Raw genomic sequence first — 23121 nt, 5'->3', positions numbered from 1 at the left:
TAGAAAATATTCAATAAAATTCTCTTTATTGTTGTATTAGAAGAAAGTAATACTTTTTGACTGAAAAGCTGTCCTTTTATTTTCTTTTGCCATCACCATCAAGGCTTTGTGGAGTAATGAAACTCACATCTTACAATCTTAACTATCCGAAATTTTAAACAAACTGGGGGAAAATCGCCAATTAGGACACTAACAAAATCTGCTTTTTTTTGTGTGGCTATGTACATATACGTCTGTATGTATATTTATGAGTTTGTGTATGCGGGCAGTGGGTGTGATTGTAGCACTTGAGCTGGCAACATCCCCCTTAAAGATGTCTGGCATTCTTTCAAACAGCTTATGACTTTGCCAAAACTGAAATGTTTGGATTGAAATTTTCCACAGTAGGTTTATGCATCAGGCAGTATCTTATTCCAAACAGTCAGACAAAATGTCTGACAAAATAGCTCAGCTATTTCAGAGAATGAGATTAGGCAAAGTATGTTGTTTTATCAGTGTTAAAGAATATTAGAAAACAGTGCCTCACAAAACCTGGAACAGAACCCAGAAGCCATTAGTTATGCCACCTCTTTCTGGCAGCATAGAAGCAAAGCCAGATGCTGACTCAATGTCTGCTTTGCTTTCCAGTTCACAGAGAGGAAAGCAGAAAGATTTTGTTACCACTCTACCTAAGACAGTGTCTACAGGTTCATTACCTGAATGTGTTGATTGTCCTCCACAACTATGGAATTCTATTTTAAATGCAAGTCAGGAGAAAGTGCAGAGAAGATGGAGCCAACACCTCTCTATTAAAATGTAGTTCATGTTACAAATTACAGAGGAGAGTAAATAGTGGATTTTATTGTTTTCCTACATTATGATGTTTTTCTTATTAGATGATGAAAAGACTTTTTTTTTTTTCTTCTTTTTTTTCTTTTTCTCCTTTCTGGAAAATTGCTGTTTCATCCACTGATTGATTAGCTGTTGAAGATCCTAAATATTTATTTCTTAATTATGTAATGGAAGAACTTTGGAAGACATCTCTCATCTTTTCTCTAACAGATGATTTTATAAAACTGTCTAAGGGAATGAATTCGGAGCATATTTGCATTCAATAAGGGAAGTCTTGACCAAATCTAAAAGAGCAGATATTCCTGGAAAAGTCATTTTAACTACCTTGTAGCATGTTTCTGGACATGATATCTCTCACATAAGGACTTGGGGGCCATGGTAGTGATTGATATTGAGAGAGTGGTTCAGTTGAGACAGTTAATAGCACATCTGAAGCTGGGCCAAGCTGTTCTGCAGGAAAGAGCTGCTGCCATGATGGTGCAGCATAGAGGGTTGGGTAGAGCCAGGACGGATAGCCTTAATTCCATACCACCTGACATCATGCAGAAGTCCTCAGAACTGTGGGGGCAACCCCTCTTTAGAGACTGACTAGGCATCCGTCAGCAGATGATGAGACAATGTGTTGCTAGTGGGACATCGGCTGGTGACTGGCAAGTAATTGTATTGTGGGCGTTTGTATATATTGTTATCATTGCATTTTGGTTTTCATTTTCTGCCCTAGCAAGTGGTTTCTATCTCAACCCACATGATCTATCTAGTTTCCAATTCTCTACCTCTACCCATTGGGTGGGGAGAAGTGAATGAACAGCTGTGTAGTACTGTTGGTACACCTACTTGCTAGATTAAACCACAATGGAGTCATACTGATTCGTTTTAGCAAGATCTATGAAGAGTAATCTACTTGTCTTGCACTGAAGATTTAGATGAGAAAACACATATCATAAATAATGTGTTTATCTAGAAACTAAAGTACAACAAAAGCAGTTTCCTCATGGGGATTCAAATAACAGAGGTGGTCACAACTCACTCTGCCTTTAATGTAAAATCGCATTCTATTTTCCTAAAAGCTATCCTGAGTGTGAGTTTGAACTTTGAGATAGGTTCAGGCAAGGCTCAGGTACAGGATTGATCAAATCTCCTGAGGGTGTGCACAGAAGAGTGATTTGATCCTCACCTGCAACATCATCTTTCCCTGCCAAATCAAATGATGCTCTTGTGGCACCTAGACTGCACTCCAGGAGCTGACTTGGGTGGCTGGTCAGAGATACTGGCTCCACAGACATAGAACGGAATACAACAGAACACAACTGTATCATTGTTTGTGAGAAGTCTTAACCTGAATAGGCTCAGGGTTGCATTCTTGCTATTTATCAGACCTGTTAAGAATACATTCCTACAGCTAAAAAGATATTAATTGCCTGAGTGAATAAACGTCCATGAAACGAAGTTCTAGCCATACCCTGCATCTTAATCATTGAACTATAGACTGGCTTGAGTTAGAAGAGACTCTTTACTGCAGGCTAGGTTGCAACTCGCTAGATCAAGCTGCCCAGGGTCCCATCCATCCCGGCCTTGAATGTCTTCAGAGATGGAACATCATGCTTTTCATCCTTCCTGGGCTGAGCCCACTCTCTGCTCCCTGACAAAACTCTCACCAACTTCAGTCAGAACTCAGAAACAAACAACTGTGGAAGTGAGCTTTCTCATTTTTTATGAAAGTGAGATACTGCAGTGGAAGTGCTAAGACGTGGCTTGAACCAACAATTGAGCACCTAGTAGGAAGGCAGGGCCAACTCAGAGGATCTCAGGTGCACGCAATGTACTTGAGTGACCAAAAGAGGTGGAGCCAGGTTCCACCCCTTCCCAAACCTCACTTAAATGTTGGCAGTAGAGCTAAGGGTATCTTGCTGGAGGTTCCTGCATACCTGAGGCCTTCTGAAGGTAAGTAGCTTATTTTCTCTGTTGCTGTTGCATTTGAGTAAATCTTCACTTGCTGCAGCTTGGGACCTAGCTGCTCTGCTGTTGTTGCTGTTTTCCATTGCATTACAGATGTGTATGTGAAACAGCCCTATTCCTGGAAATGTTCAAGACCAGGATGAATGGGGCTCTGGGCAGTCTGATGTAGTGGAAATTGTCCCTGACTATGGCAGGGACCAGCTGAGATTTAAAGTTCTTTTCAACTCAAATCATTTTATGATAATTCTAGTGATTATTCACTTCCAGATGTTTTTCTATTGTTTGTTGCCTCTAAGTTTGAAGCTGGCTTCTAGTTGACAAATCTGTGTGTGGCAGTCCAAGCAGATGCTGGGGCCCAGGAGAAGCCATGTGTATTACTGCCTCTGTTTCTGGAACAGTGTGTCCTAATTAATTCACTAAGGGTTTGGTTAAGCAGTCTGTCAAAGTCATTAACAAGAAGTGGATGTAGCTGTGTTTCAGACAATATTCCCTCTCTTAATGGCTCTGCCTCCAACCAGGCGAGGTGGCAGAACTCAGTAAATCTGTATTTATCAGGAAAGCAAAGTATTTCTAAAATCTATTTCATACATTATGAGGTAGGTGTGACTTCACTGGAGAACATTTTAATACTAAGATATTAGACAGTATGTTGTCAGCTAGATTCTGATAATCAGTACTTACAACTGGTACACAAAGTCTGCTGGCATCTACTTTTTTTACACCTGTTTAAAAACAGCTTCTTTTGAACTAAAAATATAATTGATAGCTAATAAAAGAACATATTAAATTCTTCACAGTGCAACTTGATATGGTGCAAATTGTTACGGTACAAATGAACTGAGTGGTGTCAAGTGAGATCAGGCATGAGCTAAATAGAATAGTGAGGAAATCTGCAGTCCCCATCAAAAGATAATATCAAAATAACTAAAAATTCATAAGCAAATGATGTAAATTCCTTTGCTATCTATACAGTTCTTTTAAAAATCTGATATGAAGAAAAAAATCTATGTAAATATGGAGGACACTTCTCACTGGAAGCAGAACTGGTGCTTTATTTTATTCCTATATGCTATTCAGACTATTTAATTGGATTCAAATTCTTTTCTATTCATGTTTTTACACTTTCTGTATCCCCTGTTCCAAATCTTTTACTATCATACCAATAAGTCTCTTTATTTTCTGATACTATGAGTTGTCTTGTACTTTTAAAATCTTGTACTTTTAAAATAAGATTACTGTTAAAATTTAGCTTTGGATGTGTTTGCAATTAAACCTTATCTATATCCTATAGTCAATGCATTTTGTACATACTAGATACTTAAACAGTGGCACAGTACTTGTATTAGTGTTTGCAACATTTGACAATGAGAGAGGGGTAACTGATTCCTCCACTTCATTAAAACAAAAAAGACAAAAGCCTTGCTGAGCATTTGCAGACTTTGTTATTCCAGAGACTCAAATGCTCTAAAAACTCTGCCTCGGGTAGCCTGATAGCTCTTTCCTGACTTAGGTATATAGATAGCAGGCATTGGGATCCACTTGACACAATGGGGTAATAGCATGTCGGCAAAGAATCTTGCCATCCTGATGAGGGTGCTTTAACCTTGGCGTGCTGATAGTCTTTTGTAATGAGGTGAGTGAAGAGGTCAGCAGTGGAAAACGCATGAAGCAGGATAATGGAAGACACAGATCCCTCTGGATGAACAAGTGGAAAAGATTCACCTTTAATGCCTGTACACAAATGCAGCCTGAAAAACAAAAAGTAAAGCTGAGACTCTGCGTGTAGAATTCCCACTGTTGAAGCAGTGGGATAGGCTGCATGATAGGAAGACTGTGATGGGTGCTGGGGGCTTTATAGGTTGTGGGTTGCCTTTACATAAAAGTCTCACATCATTCAACTCCATACAAGAACTGGCCTTATTCATTCCTCTTAAGTACTATGTTCCTTACGCTTTTCTGTAAAATCTTTCCTCAGTGTTTTGAAACATAGTCAGTGTAATATTCACTAACAGCCTGCAGTGAAAATCTGTACGTAATAGGCTATGAAATAAATTAACACTGATGTTCTTCTGAAAACGATGTTGTTATCACATCATAAAACCTCCATGTGGTAATCATCTGGTGTTTGGGATTGCAGGCTGACATAGTGTTTAAAAAAAACATAAAATTGCAGCAATAAATTTGTTATCTACTTCTACACTTTAAAGTTATGTTTTATATGTATAACCTTTTACCATTCCTTCTGTTTATACTGCTCAAAAAAATTGCGACTTAGGTAAGAACAAAATTGGATCAACTTGCTCCAGGGTGAACGAACCTTTAATCTTCTTCTACTATTTTTATTCTTGTTTGAGGTTTTCTTTTTTCTTTTTATCTCTCCAGCCTCCCATTATTTTTATTTAATAATTTATTCCTGCAGATTTTTGTTTCAAAGACATGATCTCTGAGAGAAAGTTAACTAATAAGCTATTTTTATAAATAAGTGGAATTATTACCAATAAACTTAGACTTACTGCATGATATTTCCTTATCTCCAATGAATCATGTAAAACTTTAAGATACTACTGCAAAGCTTATTTCAATTCATAATTAGTATTAATAGCATTTATAATCTTCTTTTAGGACAAGACAATAATAAGAGTAGAAACTACTGCTAATACTAGTAGAAGTGGTAATAAGAGCACAGTAATAAATGGTAACAGTAATACTACTGCTCCTATTACTACCACTATAACTGATAATACTAATATTGGCTGTCATGTTTATTAAAGTCAGAAATTAAGATTTGAACTGTCAGTTCTACTTATTTCAGAATGACTTTTTTTACTAACTGGAATGTGTCCCAAAATTTCACAACCATAGCCAAGTTCTTCTGTCGTTGCACTTTTGAATGGTACTTTGCACTGAACTCAGCAGTACTACTTAGCAGGAGTAGAAGCTGCAGAGCAAACTTCTGGCATTGTTCTAGCATTAGGCAAATGCCTGTGACTTGTCTGCTGTGTGTCTTGAAGTCTGGCATAATGTCTATTTCCTGCATTTTAATAAATGTAAAATACATACTGAATTGGCAAAAAAAAATTACATTAGAACACTAAAGATATGGTACAGCACTGCATACCTTTGATTCTGCTGTTTTCACATTAGCATGTAAGACAGTTAATGAGTTAAATAATATGACATTACCTTATCATAAATTTAACGAAAAATCGTGCTCCGAGAACAAAAAAATGTTGTGAGTTATCATGAAGTATAAAATCATGGCATCTTTTCATTATCTGTAAGTGAAAAGAGTGTTTCTATTTCTACCATTAATATAATAAATTACACATCAACAAGCATGATGTAAATGTAGAAGAGCATAAGGGAGGGAGGAAGAAAGATTTCTAAAGTAGTTTAAATGGTTTTGGTTCTCTTTCCAACATGATAAAGAGATGTTTCTCACTATACTTAAATCTAGACCTATATAAGTCCTAGATCTTTTTTTAACAGTGGATAAAAACACTACCATTCTGAAGCTCGATGAGTTTTCACACAGTCTTTACATGAAGGGCCTTCTTTGAGTTTCTAAATTACATATTCTGATACTTCCTGGAAGTCTGGTGTTAACATAGTGATATTAATGTTGTGTTGCAAATGAACAGTATGTGGCATTTGGTACTGAATCTCATTCCAAGTGTTTTCCTCAAGGCATTACTGACTGATGCTAAACTCGGGGTTAAATTTACCTTCTGTCTACTGAAGTAATTGAAAGAGTGAAACAATCAGCACAGCACTGCTAGAAAACCAGTAAGAGTCCCTCTTTTGTAAGATGTGAGGACTCTGAATTGTTATTGCAAGTTGTACAGTCCAAGTGCCTGGGGTGGAAAATACATGCATGTCAATTTATTTGTGTGCTATTCCAAGATGGCATATATGCACAAAGCTGTATAAATACATGTACAGCAGTAGGAAGACCAAGCTTTGGAATCCCTGAAACGTTGTTTGAACTAAGTACAGATATTTGGGGAACTGCAAACAAGAGTAAACAAATCCTGTTTGTTTATAAACTGTTTATAAACTGATCCATTATCCTTACAGAAAATATAAGCTAACTACTTGCGCTAAAATTTAAGCCAATTTACCCTTTTATTTTTCAATTACAGTCAAGGTTTGGGGTAAATTTCACGCTGTCTTGGATCTTTCTTACGGTTGCTATTTGTCTACATAACAGTAAAAGACTCCTAACTAATAGATGTCCCTGGAGAATATGAGTGACACTGCTTCCTTCTCTTATCACAAAATTTTGCAGTTCACCAGCAAGCAGTTGTACTCAGGTGCAAGCATCTGCATTCCTTTTCTAGATATTTTTATCAAATATCTTTTGATATTTGTTATTACATCTTTTGGATTTCATGTTATGTTGCTGACCTTTGTAAGATCTTAGTACCTTCAGAGGCAGAGCTCCAGTGGCTAATTATGAGAGGTTTTTCCAGTTCTCAGCATTAGTTTTGCTAGCTTCCCATTCTACTGACATATCTTTAATATAGAAAAAGATGAACTCAAATTGCTTAGCTGCATTCTCTGCACTGCAGTGATCCATTTGGTCTAGCTTTTCTATAAGTTAAACAGTATCTTTTCAGTCTCTTGCTAGAAAAAACTTCTCATGCACCTATCTTCTTGTAATTATGTCAGAAAGAAAGCCAGTGGTCTGGGTACATTCCTTGGAATGATTGGTTAAGTGGACCAGCATTAGCTAAGGAGGAGGTAATAAACTAAGACACAGTTATATATTTAAACAATTTAATTCCTTTTTTTTGCTTTTTCTGCTTTTTTATCATTCTTCTAAATATTAGTGCAATAAAAACTAAATAACAATTATGTTCTTTATTTCAAAAAGACCAAGCCTAAGGCAAAATGATGTTATAAAATAAATACTTCAGTCTACAGGAACAGTTACTCGTGCATTTAGCTGAAAGTCATTTTGTCTAGTACCTTACAGCAAAAACAAAATGGAAGAGTTTGTTGTAATTATTTCACATGTGGCTTTGAAATTGAATATAGTAAATGTTAACACTGGGCTTTATAAGTGATCGAAAAACTTGTCATTTAAAACTTTCAGTGATTAAAAGAATCCTTCAGTTTTAAGGACAAAATGAAACTTTCATAACTTCTAAAACTTTCAGATATCCTACAGACATACTAGGTGATTGTGCAGTTTAGCCTGAATTTTAGTCTAAAATGTATTCATCTATCAAATTAGATATTTCTTATACAGAATCACTGTTCTTATCAAATTACTTACACTGAACTATCTCAATCTTGAATATATTGCAAACTCCCTATCATTATTTAAATCACAAGCTATGAAATGATATTGTACCTCTCTCATGAGGTGATTAGATTAGAAAAGATATATGGCATACTCAATAGTAATAACTCAGTACAATTCTTATAATGTAATATGTGGTTTGTCAAATAGAACTTCCTTGACACTCTTGAAAACTGTAGATTTTTAAGCCATCTGATTATCTTACTAAAGGATTATTTTTCCTGGTAGTTCCTGATGGATACTATGAAAGCTTCATACTGGTAAAACAGTCTTGTTTCAAAAGTTATTTTGTGAAATTGTTGTGAAGGTCAAACTACACTCATAACTATGTCCTTTTCAATGGAAAAAAAAAAAAAAGACTATTGAAATAGGTGGATTCAGATAAATCCCACCAGTTATGTTTGACAGTAGTTTCCACATTTTCTATAATCTCACATTAATTCTTTACTTATTCAAGAGTGTTTGTGAAGAGGAAATACACGATGGGTGGGAAGTGTCCTTAGAAGAGTACTGATCCTAAGATGTAGAACCCCCCGTCAATGGCCTTCATCTGAACACGGAACCATCTACCACAGCCTCCTGGCTATGACCATTCAACTAATTTCTTATCCACTGAATAGTCTCCACTTCAAATCTGTATCTTTCCAATTTAGAGATAAGGATATGGGATGAGACTTTGTCAAAGACTTTGCAGAAGTCCAGGTAGGTGACATTAGTTGGTCTTCCATTTATCTATTGATGTCCTCACTCCACTGTAGAGGGCCTCCAGACTGGTCAGGCAGATCTACCCTTTGCGAAGCTGTGCTGATTGTCACAGATCACTTCCTTGCCTTATATTTGCCTATATATCTATTCTTTGATCTTCTCAGAGAGGTGAGGCTCACTGGCCTATAGATCCCTAGGTCGTCTTTTCTCTCTTTCTTAAAAATAGGAGTGATGTTTCCTTTTTTCTTATTGAGTAGCTCAACCTTCACAGTCTTTTTTTTTTTTTTTGCTGCTTCTCCCTTTTCATACATCAGAGAAGGGACATCCTTCTTGATCTGTCTCTTCTGACCAACGTACTTGTTATTTTTCACATCTCTCACTAAGTTGAGTTCCATCTGTGTTTTGACTTTCCTGATCCCATTTCTGCATATCCAGCTGGCATCTCTGTATTCTTAGGTCGCACATCCTTGCTTCTGCTGTCTGTTCATTTCCTTTTTATCCCTCAATTTAACCAGCAGGTCCTCATTCAGTCATGCCAGTTTCCTTCCTCTTCTGCTTGATTTCTTATACTGAGGGTTGGAGAACTCTTGTGTACTTGGAAGCTCTTTAAGCACACCTTTCCAGCTCTGTTCTGTTCCTTTGTCCCTGTGGACATTTTCTCAGGGAAATCTTATCCAATAATAAACATGCAAGTGTATGTTTGCGTAGACACCATTAATATCTTTCAAGGTCTAGTCTTATTCATAAATGTTCAATAAGGAGACAGCACACAGTCTTTCAAAAACAGCAAATACTCAAAATAACTACTGCAGAAATAAAATAAATAAATAAATTGCAATGTGCTTCTGCAAAAGAGTGTTATAATAAATTTCAGTAAAGTATAATCCTGAAAAAACAAAAACTCCTGTCAGCTGCTTCCCTAAACAGAAGACTGCGATGGATACACTTGTTAAATTGTCAACTGTTGTATAGCGTAGCAATTTGTTGAGCATTTAAAATAATAAAAATGTATTTCTTCTTCTGCTGATAAACTTATAAAGAAAAATAGTGTTAAAGGCTTAGAATCCTTCAGCTGAGTTGTCTGTTTAAAAGTACAAAGAAAGTCTTAAGTAAGGAAATTCTTAGAGACTTGTGAGGTGCTGTAAGAGCTTGCTGAGAGAAGCTCTAGATGTCCATTTCTGGAGGTGTTCAAAGACAGGTTGAACAGGGCGCTGGTCAGCCTGATCTAGTGTATGGCAGCTATGCCCATGGCAGGGGCAAATGGAATCAGTGGGCTTCGAGATCCCTTCCAACTGAAGATGTTCTAAGATAGTGGCACAAGGAGGGACTATCCACTATGCCCTCCAATGGAAAAGCAAGGGCCATCACATAAGGCCAGCAGGGGGAACAGCCTTTCAGGTTTTAAGGTTTGGATTCCCATGCAACTGGCCACAGACTTGTAGGACTTTTCAAATAAATGTTATAGATGTAAAAAGTACACAGCATTTCAAGGGGAGATTGCTCTTCAAAATATTTTTCCATTCTGTTGCCGCTAAATGGGAAAACCATTTTGGGCTTTATATTTCCCTTCAGCAAGAATTGTCAAAGATGGTTAAATTAACCAAAGATGGTTAAACTCAGTGATGTGACATATCTACTTGACAATTTTTATTCCTTATTCAGCACCTACTTCTACTGACAGTATTCTATCTGTAGTGGACTTTTTTTTTCTGGATGGCTGGTCTTGTGCTCTATGACGCCCAGTTTTTTTGATATCTGGTTAATACCAAGCAAGCTACCAGTGAAGGAGTCGCATTGGCAATACTTTCCCCTTTTGCTATTTAAAGAGTAGTCAGGATTGAAAAAATGAAGAAAACTGACCCAGTTTTTATCTTAGTTCTACTGATGGGACTTGATCTGAACTTTGTTAAAGACTTGTTAATGATGTCTAATTGAAATACATTTAAATATATACTGTAATTGCTGTGGGGTTGAATAAGACCTAAATTAGTCCTCAAGAATACTATAGTTCGTGTTTACAAAGGGAATTTTAGAGCTCTTATTGCTGATTTATTGTTTTTTTAATTTTTTTTTTTTGCTCCACTGAGGAAAAGAGCAAAAGATCTAATAGCTCTTAAAATACTGGAATGCACCTTAGAAATTCTCCTGTATTAAATGAATACGTATATAGAGTGTATGTACTCTCGGTGTTCTATCTCCCTTTGTCTTAATCAGATGATTAAGACTCAAAAAAACAAAATCTAGTCCTCAGATTAGATTATTCAAATTATTTATGTGCTAATGAGTATTATAAGCAACTTGTTTTTCAAAATTCTGCACAATACAATGTCACACTACTGTGTTTCCAGTTTATCTTCTCATTTTTGAGGTTGACAGTGACTTGTTTCTGTTTAACTTTGAGGCTATGGACTGATGAAAAACAGTTTACAGTGTTTGGTTAGCTAATGTTTGTGCACTGGTTTTGAAAATAAGGTGTCTGTCTAAATGCAGCATATAACTGAACTCATTTCTTTCTTAGTTCTTTTTATTATCTTAATAATACTGAAGACACTGTTTTCTCAAATACATACTATAGTATGTAGTTTAGTAGGATTTTTGAATCTATCTCATGAAACTCACTAGCATGCCACGCATTGCCTTATATGTGCTGTCATATTTAAGATGGAGGAGGTCTTCAAAATGCAGAATATGAGTAAATAACTTGCAACAAATAACTTTAAACTAGTGCATTTCATTTTATATGTTGATACTTGTCTCATATTTCTAAATTTAACATTAGCTTCCTGAAATAATACTTCTGATTTAAATATTCAAGTTTTCCCATTCTAAGTAAGGTATTTTCTAATCTTTATTTAGAGTCTAATTTGCATAAACATTACTCTAAATGAGTCAGCTAAGAGTAAAATGTACTTCATTATGCCACATGATCAATTAAAATGAGTAATTTAAATATTAATAAATAATTATTTTATAGTGCTTTCTCTCAACTGAATCCACAGTAACTAACAGACTCATGAACAGTAAGTAGGAACTCTGGAACAATTAATATACAAGTTCAGGTAGTACAGCCTGAAAAAGGCATGCTAGTCACATAATTCAGGTTATCCACCTGCTGTAACCTAAGTCTACATTTAAAAATATGATAGCCTTTAAAATAAGAGTCAGAAGGAAGACACAAAGAGAATCTTTCTATGAATTATCTGAAAATGTCATTGCTGAGAGTGGAAAAAATGTTCTGTCATACAAAGCCAAGCCATTTCCTATGGTGATTGGAAATATTCTCTTCTGAGGGACAAAAGAAGATGGGGAATAACAAGTTTTGAAATCCTATAGTAGATAAGCTTTTCTGAAATTTTCAAGTCAAATTACAATAATAGTAATGACAGAACTAGTGCACAGTACTCTGACTTAATCATGTTTCAGGAATAATTTAGTTTCTCAACTGTCTGAAAAGTACAAGTGACACTGCCATTTTTTTCCTGAGGAAATGCAGGGAATGCAACAAGAAAGAAGTGTTGGTAGTGTAGCTTTCCTATGAGGGTGGAAATTACAGCTGCAATATATATGCCGACATTTGGCATCAGTCAGTGGGATGAGTCAGCCTCACAAAGGTGATGGTCTGGACCTTAACATAGGACACAGTCCTTTTCTGGCAATGGCAAATCTGATTTCACACTACCCTACAGTTATATGTTAAAACAAACTTACTGATATAGATGCATATTCAATGCCTATTAAATTCTACAGTTTTTCCCTGCAGTTCTTTATATAGGGTAAATACCTTGTTTATCTTGACTCTGAAGCTCACTTCTGTGTATACTTGCGCTGCTAAGGTTATATCAGCAAGAAATTTCAAATGCTGAGAAATTCCAAATATATGCCAATAAAATCAGAATGCAACTGCCTATTGGAATTTTTTCTAACACTTATTCACATTTTACTTATATCTGCATAAGAAGTTGTTTTTTGTTTGTCCTTGTTAATCTCCTGTTCTGAGTGTGTTATGGCCAGTTTAGGCTATTTGCAGAGCAGAAGAGAAACAGGAATAATATCTGGATCACATGCCAAGGTTTATTTCATTCAACCTACAATATTAATGAGATTCTTCAGATAAATTATTTATCTTCAACAAACAGTACCTAAAGGAAATTGGGTATTTCAGATGAAGTCTCTCCAAAACTTTTTATTTCGTTATATTTCTATCATAATATCAATTCAGGATCAGTTACTTAATCTATTACTTAGCCTGACTGGAGGAAGCTGCACTGTTAGATCATCAGATATAACCTGGCAAGAAATTATTCCTCAAGTAATTGAAATAAAAGCAATACTGAGATTTTGACAGTTGTAGCAGTATCAGTTACAGCAAGAAGAGACAGTTGGAGAGTGTTGCGTGTACAGCCACTTCTGCAAGGAGCATAATGGCATCTGTCTTCCTCTCAATGTTTGGATATCTGTTCTTATGTTACTTGATAAGATAATGCCATGACCTTGCTGCAAATATGTGTGAATAGTTCTGCCTCAATGGATTTTTTTTTACTTCTATTCAGACTTTCTACTAGACAAAACCAACACAGTTTCATTATGTACATTGACAATGGTAAAATTTCTCTGTATAGTGGAAAGTCCAAGCTATTTTAAACTGGTTAAGGAAAACATTTTGAAGTTACATCAGTAGTATTCATAAATGCACTATGCATGGAAAACTATTTTTAAGGCTGTTATGCCATGGTTTAGGAAGGAGAAAATGACCAAAGGGTGGGAGGGAACAGCAGATTAGGGGCTAGATAAAGTTTCATATGTAAATACAATTCCAAGAGGGTTCACTCATGATACCAAGAGAGACAGTGCAGTTTGTGTCCATCGTCTATAAAAAGTTGTGATACCCAAGGTCTCCAATAACTGTAAAAAAAAAAAAAAAAAAAAAAAAGCTAATGTTGCTATCAGAAAAAAATAAGAACCCAAGGAAGTATAGGCTTCTCTGCAGTCCCTTATAAGGAAACATGACCTTTTGGAATTAATTTCCAAGCAAGAAGACAATCAAACTACTCACCAAGAATTTACCAGGGCAAATTTCTCTTGACATGCCTGCTTGCCTTTATGAAGACAAGAAATGTGTCTTCATAAAATGTGAGAGGAGAGCAGGATACTGTATGTTTACTAGTAAGGCTTTTGACACCTGCTCTTATGCAATTGTACTGAAAAAGAGAGGAACTGTGGGCTGTGCAATAGGACTGTTACACTGGTTGTAAACCAGCTGGATTGCCAACCTGCCAAGGTCAGGGTGCAGTAATCAATAGCTTGATGTTCATTTGGCAGATGTAACCATACCCTGGGATCAATACTGGGGCTGGTATTACTCAATATCTTTATCAGCGGCCTGGATAATGAGGCAGAATTTACTGTCTACAAATTTATGATGTTACGTCAAGGGGAAGAAGTGACTGACAGACATGCCAAATGGCAGATTTTCAAACCAGTAGGTTCCTAATGAAACAAAAATGGACCAACAGGAGTCTGATGTTCAATATGAAAAATACAAATACCTCACCCAAGATACAAATAACCATATAAATCAGCACAGACTGGAAACTGACTAGTTGAGAAGCAATCCTGCAGAAGATAACCTGAATGGTCAGAGTGGATGATGGATTGAATATCAACTAGTATTGTAGTCTCATTTCAGTTCAGACAAACTGTATAACCAAGTAAAATGAGTTTTGTTAGGAAAAGCATGAGCAGTGGATCAAAGTTATCGCTCCTGTTATTTCCCTTTCCTTGTTACTGATGAGATCACACTTCATACTATTTCAGGCCCACTTTTCAGGAAGGATGTTTGGGGGGGGGAAGAAAACAACAGGAGATTGTCAAAAAAAAAAAAAAGTGCTGCCAAGATGTTCAGGACCCAGAAGAGAGACCTAGGAGAAAATATATAAATTTATCAATAAATTTACAGCTCAGCATAACAATGTTTATAGCCAATGCATAAGGTTTTATTCACCCATGTTTAGAATGTATATTTGAAGGTTTTTTATATACATTTTTTGCTTCTGTATTATAGATATGGTTTAAATACATGTTGTAACTTTCGATTAGCCCTTAAGTGGTCAGGCAGTTGGATTAGTTGACCTTTGATGGTCCTTTCCAACTGAACTGTTTTATTCTGTTCTAGACAGACTTCCAGAATTTTTAAGTACTAGAACATTAAAATGTCTAAAAGGCTAGATTCAAGCATCAAATTACTCATAGTTATTACATCTTTGAAAGGAAAATTAAATGCATGCTCAGAAGAGCTTATAGTTTCATTTTATCCCTATAATCATAATTCAGAAAACAAGCTCAGTACAGCTGATAAAGTCATAGCTGGCAAAGGTAGAATGGTATGTTTCTGGAGGCAATAATTACTGTATATCTAACTTCCTGGGTTATTATCTTGTCATGTACTTAGAATCAGTTTAGTTATCTACTGGGAGATGGAGCTTCAGGGAAAAAGTCAATACAGGTTCAATTCAGTAATTGCAACTGGACAGTTTCCTATGCGTTGTTACCAAGCTAATGACCCTCAGTGGAGCTATGAGTATTTGGGGCATTTCTTTAAGAATAAGGCTATGGTCTTAATAATGGGCAACCTGTAAAAAAGTGAGCTGCATTCTTATAAATCTTGGTCACCAGGATAGATTCATTACCAGGAAGTCCTTGTTTGTACAGTCCTGTTGATGGAATAGGAGCCACAGAATATAAATAATGAAGAATTCCAAAGGAATGAATTGTTTAGCCTGTTGGACAGGGAAAAAAAAAATATAGAATCAAAGTTGTGAACTTTTATAAGTTAAAAATCAAGTTTTTGGTAGAGGAGATAGTGTGACAGTGTGGTGACCAGGGGTGAAGGATTTAAGAGCTACAATCTATGTGAAATATGAATCATTCTTAAGTTCCAAAGGGAGGACAAGTAGTCAAATTAGATGAGAATTAAACAAGGAACTACAAAAAAAGAATCAGAGAAGATTATGATATCATCAAAATATTCTAAAAGTGAATTAACAGTTAAATATACATAGACTAGTGCATAGAATGAAAAACTGATAAAGAAGGGCTGGTTTGGAATATCCAAAGAATGGTAAAAGGAAAGAAGGGTTGGATTTCTAAGACATGATTTGTGAGGAGGAAAGTAGAAGAATGAATGTGAGAAGAAATAAACAAGGATGAGTAATTCTGGCTTCACAGTTTAGTTTCAGTGATTGGTGAAAGGAAAGAAGAGATGTAGGAAACTATATAGAGTCATGTCTTCTGAAGTTAAATTTTAGAGTTTTTATTTTAATGATATGAAAAAGGAAAAATAGAAAGGTAATCCAAGGAGAAACAATGATGTGAATCCTGATTAAAAGTAGAGGGGTGATAGAAGTCAAGTACAGAAGATAGTGGATGATTGCAAAATTCATTATTTTCTGAGTTACTCAGCTTTGAAGATACAAATAAAAAGAGTAATATTAACTGCACAAATAACTATTCTGTGGAATCTGTCTTATTGCAGCTATGAATCTAGAGTCTCAGATCAAAATTAAGTGGTTTTGAAATGCCTGTTCCTCCTAGACATAACAAGTACCATGCTCTTTTTAAATTTATTTATATACATATTTAACTATTAAGGGAATGGTATAATTGTAGATAATATCTTTGCAAACTAGTTCATAGTTACGTAGCTTCATATTTGATTAATGTAGCTTCTGAAAATGATTAACATATACATAGGGGGATGTCAACCTAGGAGAGAGAAGGAAAGAAAAGGCCTAATTCTTTCTGCTGCTGCTCTGATTGCTGGAGGGAGACAAGTGAGTTCTGCAGGTCATGTCTTCTCCATTCACTGTAGGGTTGTTCTTATCTACTGCTCTGTCATTGCTCTATTTTATTTTAAGTGTGAGTAAAGCAGTGGAAAAAATGGTTCCTACATGAACTGTGAATGCAGTGCCTTGAGAAACTTCAAAAAATAGAAATACCTAAATAGAAACAATTATGCAATTATGATTTTTGCCACCAGTTAAAATTTATCATCAGCTGTGAATGCATTGTGAATTTGTGAATGTGAATTACTTATGAAAATCTACAGCAGATAATCAGAATGTCTATTCCCATCTTTTACTTTTTTTTCTGATATGCTCACTGCCAGTGCTGATCTCTAGCTCATCAATTCTTCAAAATGTAAAATGAAGCCACTCAGAATTCCTGATTCTTCTCCTCCATAGCACCTGATAAGTTGGAGCTTTTGAGAGAAATGGTTGCCTTTTGGGGGGAACTTCTGTCCAGCAGATCACTGTTTTCTGTCTATGTTTTTACATCAGCACTTTGGTAATGATCAGAGAAAACTGCTGATTTGCCTTGAGCATAAGACATAATCCAAAATAATTTGAGAGGGATATTTTACCAGCACAGACTCCTTAGAGTGCAGAGAACTTGAAGGGCTGCATTTTCATTGTCATTCCATTAGTGTGAACAGAAGTTGTACTTGTAACTCCCTGTGTAATTCGAGAAACTTCAGTGCGAGCAGTAAACAACTTGTCAAGCCTTCCTGACTCTTAAGAATTTTTTCATTCAACTCAGTGAGGTTTTACTCCATAATTTCAGCTGCTCGTTTTTCTTTTTGCTAAAAATGTATGGGGTTATTTTTCTGTAAACAAAATTGAAAAGGCCAATTTTCTTCTGTCTAAGCTTGATTAACTTTTTCTCCCTACCCTAGTAAAATTGATTTTCTGTACAGCAAAATTTAACAAATGATATTAATTTAAATACACTCAAAGCCATGATATTTATTAAAAATACAGCAAGTGTGCCTCTCAGCTTGCAAAATGTAACTACTTAATCTCACAGATCCCTACTGGATCATATGCCAAAAGCGGCTGTATGTTCTATGAATTCTATAGAATGTATTTTCCATTATTCATGATGATTGTAGTTAATATATAATATAATACACAATATAAATAGAATTGAAGCTAATAAATCAGATTAAATGAGTGTCTGAAAGCCGAAGGCTTTACTCTTTTGCTGTGATGAGACGACACCCACAACAGAGATGAGCCAGATGATTGGGGAGAAAAAAAAAGGGAGGATGTCAGGTGACCTAACAAGGCCTTTTATTTGTTCCCCCTGAGCAGAAATGATAACAGAACAGTGAACAGTCCTTTGAGGAACGTAGTAGTTCTCTTCTGGGACAGGTACCCAGGCCTGGAGCATTAACTCTTTAACTCCCAGTGCACTGCATGATGTTTGGTGTGGAATACTGATAAACAAATCATAAAACCATGACACCTGGTGAAAAGTCAATGTGTGGTACAGCTTGTGCCTACAATGTGCCAGCACAGTTGACAGGAGTGAGGCAATAATCATAGGTTGGCACAGGTCTCAGCTGGAGACTCCTTCTTTCATTTGCTGAACATTTATTTTCACTCCAGGAATACCTGCTCCAGGCTTCTCTGACCTTTTACGGATATTTGAAATGGTAGGAGTGGACCTATTGTCATGAACCTTTGCTTCTGAAGAGGGGAGAGAATTTTAAAATATATTGCAAAAGCCCCAAACAACTCTTCTGACTCAGAGAATATTTTGAGAGTTAGAAGATGGACAAAGTGTTTGTAGGACCTTTTGGTGCTACTAGACACTTGACATTGACATCTTGGAGAGAATATTTTTGATTAATTTGATCATTTTGGCTATTTAAGGTCTAATGTGATTTCATGGTGTCATTTTTGCAAAGGATATAGAAATCTAATTCTATTCTAAAGGTTGATTAGAGTCTGAAAACTGAACTGAATCTGAACTGTTTGTGTATTAGTATGGTAAAGATAATGGTTTCTTATGCAGATGAAGGAATGTCTGACTAATAAGAAAACATAATCGAAAGCTCATTTATGACTCCATTAGAACAGAGTCTGTGCCTATAACTGCCTATAACTTGACTGAGCCATGTTTCTAAATATTCTCTTATTTCAGTAGGATTCAGTCTGATGGAATTTCAGTACTACCTAGTTGTGAGGTTGCACATGTAAGTTTTCCTTTATTTGTGAAAATGGACATTTTCCATTTTCTTCTTGAAATAGCAGTTTGTTACTATGCTGTTTTCAATAAAGGGCTCCTACTTTCTTTTCCAGAGATAGCTGAAGTCTGCTACCTTGGGGAGCTACCTCTGTGTTTACTCTTTAAAGTACTTTGGCATCCTGAAATACAACTTGCTGTGTAAGATTTTCAGTTTCTGTTACCATTAAGTCAGAAGCTTGACAGTTTCATGCTCTTACTATTTCTACTTGTTGTTGCTGCTAAAAAAAAAATTATATGTGTCATAAATTTCACACTCAGACTGCTGGACGAAGCCTTGCCTCTGAACTTGTAAATTCTTATACAGAGCTGTCAATGTATCTTAAAAATCTTTCCTTGTGGAGGTTTTGCTTCTGGTATGACATGGTCAAAAACAAAATAATCTTGTACACAACTATTTCTCACCTATTGGAAATACAATAATATCACTAAAATCAGGCCTGATTCTCATTTTATCCATTAAAGAAGATTAGTTCACTGGGGCAGAAGCTGTTTTTTAATATAGAGTTGAATGATGCTCACCTTTAGTTAGATACTACTAATTAACCCCTTATAGACAAAAGATGGTTAATGAAAGGAATCTATTTTGAGTCAATTGATTTTTAAGGAGAATATTAGACAAAAGGAATGTGGTCCTGTGGAATTGCTGCAATCGACTTAGTCCTAAAATGAATTTCAGTTTTTAAAATTGCTGTATCTTGGATACTTGAGCAAGTGTACCCAGCAGTAAGATACCAGACTTTGGTCCCAGCGTGAGAGAGCTGAAGATGGTGGAGATCCTCTTGCCAGGAAGGAAGTTTGAATTCCTCCACTCAAAACTCTGCCTCTGGAGATAGCAGCAAGACACACACAAAAGGTTTATAGAGATATAGAAAGGGCAGATGAGGGCATATTTTCATCAAAAGATGAATCTTAATTATGGAAACAATATAGGGAGGAGGAAACTGATTCCATGCAGAAGTTGTGCTCCTGTGGTGAATGGGAGCCATATGTTCCTTTTTAAGCAGGGGAGTCATAAACCTCAGTGTCTGGGTATATTATTGGTTGTAGCTGTGGGAAAAGTAGCTATTCCTAACTTTTTGCAAAGCCAGGAAGGGACTATTTTTAAAAGTTTTCAGGAAGCATTCTGTAGCAGCTGTAAGAAACAAACCCTATGATGTACATTTTGTGAATATACACAAATATGTACATGATAAAAATGTAGCCTAAGCTTGAAGAGCTTGATAAAGAAACCATATCTGTGAAAAATATATTATTTTCAATCTGTATGTTTCTTAATGTTTTCTAAACAGGATTATTTTAAGAACTCTTATAAAGTCTTTGTAACTCTAATGCAATTATACTATGTCTCTGATGAGGTGAACTATAAGGAAAAGTTATTCCAAGATTTCAGTTATAGTTTAAACATTGTTTTCTAAGTATTTTAGAGAGAGCTTCAGCTATCTGACTCAGTTTGTTGGTTAGATCTCTCTCAAGCAGAATGTGAATGAAGTATATGCATTCAGAAGTGGACAGAAATGGAGACTCCCATGTGAGATACTCCATTTTAAATTCATGTGCACAACTGGTATTTGCACAGCATTGCGTTCATTAAAGTTTTACTAGCGCATTGTAAATGCTATTAAATGCTGTCATTAATAATAAACTTGATATTAATATTAATGGCTTGGTGCTTTCAAAAGCTGCCCCATCAAAAATACTCCAGCAATACTCTTCAACACTTTTGCCTCTCCAGAAGAGGTAATGCTGTGCCGGTTTCAAACACATAATAACAAACCTTGCATGGAAACTGAATTATGAATTTCTGTGTAAAAAGACAAAGCATACATTGTGTTATGAAAAACCAGTGAGTAATTTAAGTGGGATTTCCTGTAAGAATCTTAAATCACTATTAAAAATTCATAAAAGCTATGTAGATACTGTGAGGATTATACTTAGTGAGTATGGACCTTCAAATTTTAAGATGCTTCATAGTCCTCTATATGAGATTGCCAAGTTTTGTGGTATAATGGTGCTTTTTGGACAATTCCAGTTATATATTTAGTCATATTAACATTCCTGTCAATTTCTGACTTGCACAGGAAATGGCTGCATGAAGATCTTAGTCTGCTTCTGAACTTCAAAGAGGCTACTTAAGTGTTTTGCATCCAAGCAAAAAGGTCTCCCTTTAGTGCTCCTACATATTTTCATTGTTAAATTCATCCTTGGGGTAGTGGGCAGTGATGTGAACTGCTTTTAAACATGTACTAATGAGAGTTTTCCTACCGTGAGCCTTATTCAACAGTCTTTTGAAATCACTGGGAGCTGTATCCGAAGTCTTAATAAGAAGAGGCTCCAAGTATTCTAGGTATTCTAGTATTCTATGCAAGGGTTCTAGCTGAGGAACTGGCGGGACTTATTGACAGGTGTTTAAACTAGGTATGAAGGGGGAAGGGGACAAAATGAGGACCGCTGGGACTGAGGGGGCAGTTTGAGGCTCCAAACAGAACTTGATGGGTGGAGACAGTGGAGTTCAAAGGCTTGGAGAGGGGGGGGGGGGGATGCTGCTTCTCTTAAGTGCCTATATACTAATGCGCGTAGCATGGGGAATAAACAGGAAGAGCTGGAGTTCTGCGTGCAGTCGCGAGGTCATGATCTCATTGTGATCACGGAGACGTGGTGGGACAGCTCGCATGACTGGAATGTTGTCATGGAGGGCTATGTACTTTTTAGGAAAGATCGGCTGGCTAGGCGGGGTGGTGGAGTTGCTCTTTATGTGAGAGAGCAGCTAGAATGTATTGAACTTCACTTGGGGGAGAGTGATGTAGCAGTGGAGAGCTTATGGGTGAGAATCAAGGGGCAGGCTGGTAAGGGTGACACTGTTGTGGGTGTGTACTACAGGCCCCCTGATCAGGATGAGGAGGCTGATGAGGCCTTCCAAAAGCAACTGGATGTAGCGTCATGTTCTCAGGCACTGGTGCTTATGGGGGACTTCAATTATCCAGATATTTGCTGGACGACCAACATGGCCAGGCACGCACGGTCCAGACGGTTCTTGCAGTGCGTTGAAGACAAATTTCTGATGCAGGTGGTGGAGGAACCGACGCAGGGAGGGGTGTTACTGGACCTTATTCTCACCAACAGGGATGGACTTGTTAAGGAAGTAAAGGTTGGGGGCAGTTTGGGTTGTAGTGATCATGAGATGGTGGAGTTCAAGATCCTGAGTGGAAGAAGCAAAGCAATAAGTAGGATTGCTACCCTGGACTTTAGGAGAGCCAACTTCGATCTCTTCCGGGACCTACTTGGAGCTATCCCGTGGGCTCGGGTGTTAGAAGGTAAGGGGCCTCTGAGAGCTGGTCAGTATTTAAACAGCTCTTCTTCCAAGCTCAGGATCAGTGCGTCCCTGTGAACAAGAAATCGGGAAAAGGTGGCAGGAGACCTGTGTGGATGAGCAAGGAGCTCATGCGCAAGCTCAAAGGAAAGAAGAAGGTCCATGAAATGTGGAAAAAGGGTCTGACCACCTGGGAAAAATATAGGAATGTAGTCAGGGCCTGCAGGGATGCAACGAGGAAGGCTAAAGCCCATCTGGAATTGAATCTAGCTAAAGTGATAAAGGATAATAAAAAAGGCTTCTTCAAGTATGTTAACAGCAAAAGGAAAACTAGAGAGAATGTGGGCCCCTTACTAAGTGAGGAGGGGGTTCTGGTAACGGGGGATGCTGAGAAGGCAGAGATACTGAATGCCTTCTTTACTTCCATCTTCAGTGAAAAGGCTCTCCTGCAGGAATCCCACACCCTGGAGGTTAGTGAGAGGGTCTGAGGAATGGGAGACTTCCCTTTAGTCAGGAAAGAGGACGTGCGTGAGCGCCTAGGCAGTACTAAGGTCCACAAGTCCATGGGACCTGATGGGGTGCATCCACGTGTGCTGAGGGAGCTGGCGGAGGTCATTGCCGAACCGCTCTCCGTCATTTTTGAGAGGTCTTGGATAACAGGGGAGATCCCTGAAGACTAGACTATAGCCAATGTCACTCCGGTCTTCAGAAAGGGCAAGAAGGAAGATCCGGGTAATCATAGACCTGTCAGCCTCACCTCCGTCCCTGGAAAGGTGATGGAACAGCTTGTGCTGGATACCATCTCCAGACAACTGGGAGAAAAGGAGGTTATCAGGAGTAGTCAGCATGGGTTCACCAAGGGGAGGTCGTGCTCGAGCAACTTGGTGGCCTTCTATGATGCTGTCACATGCTGGGTGGATGGCGG

Source organism: Meleagris gallopavo, chromosome 4, assembly GCF_905368555.1.
Source record: "Meleagris gallopavo chromosome 4, MGAL_WU_HG_1.1, whole genome shotgun sequence".
In the NCBI taxonomy this organism is placed as follows: Eukaryota; Metazoa; Chordata; class Aves; order Galliformes; family Phasianidae; genus Meleagris; species Meleagris gallopavo.
Note: the sequence above shows the minus strand (reverse complement) of the source record.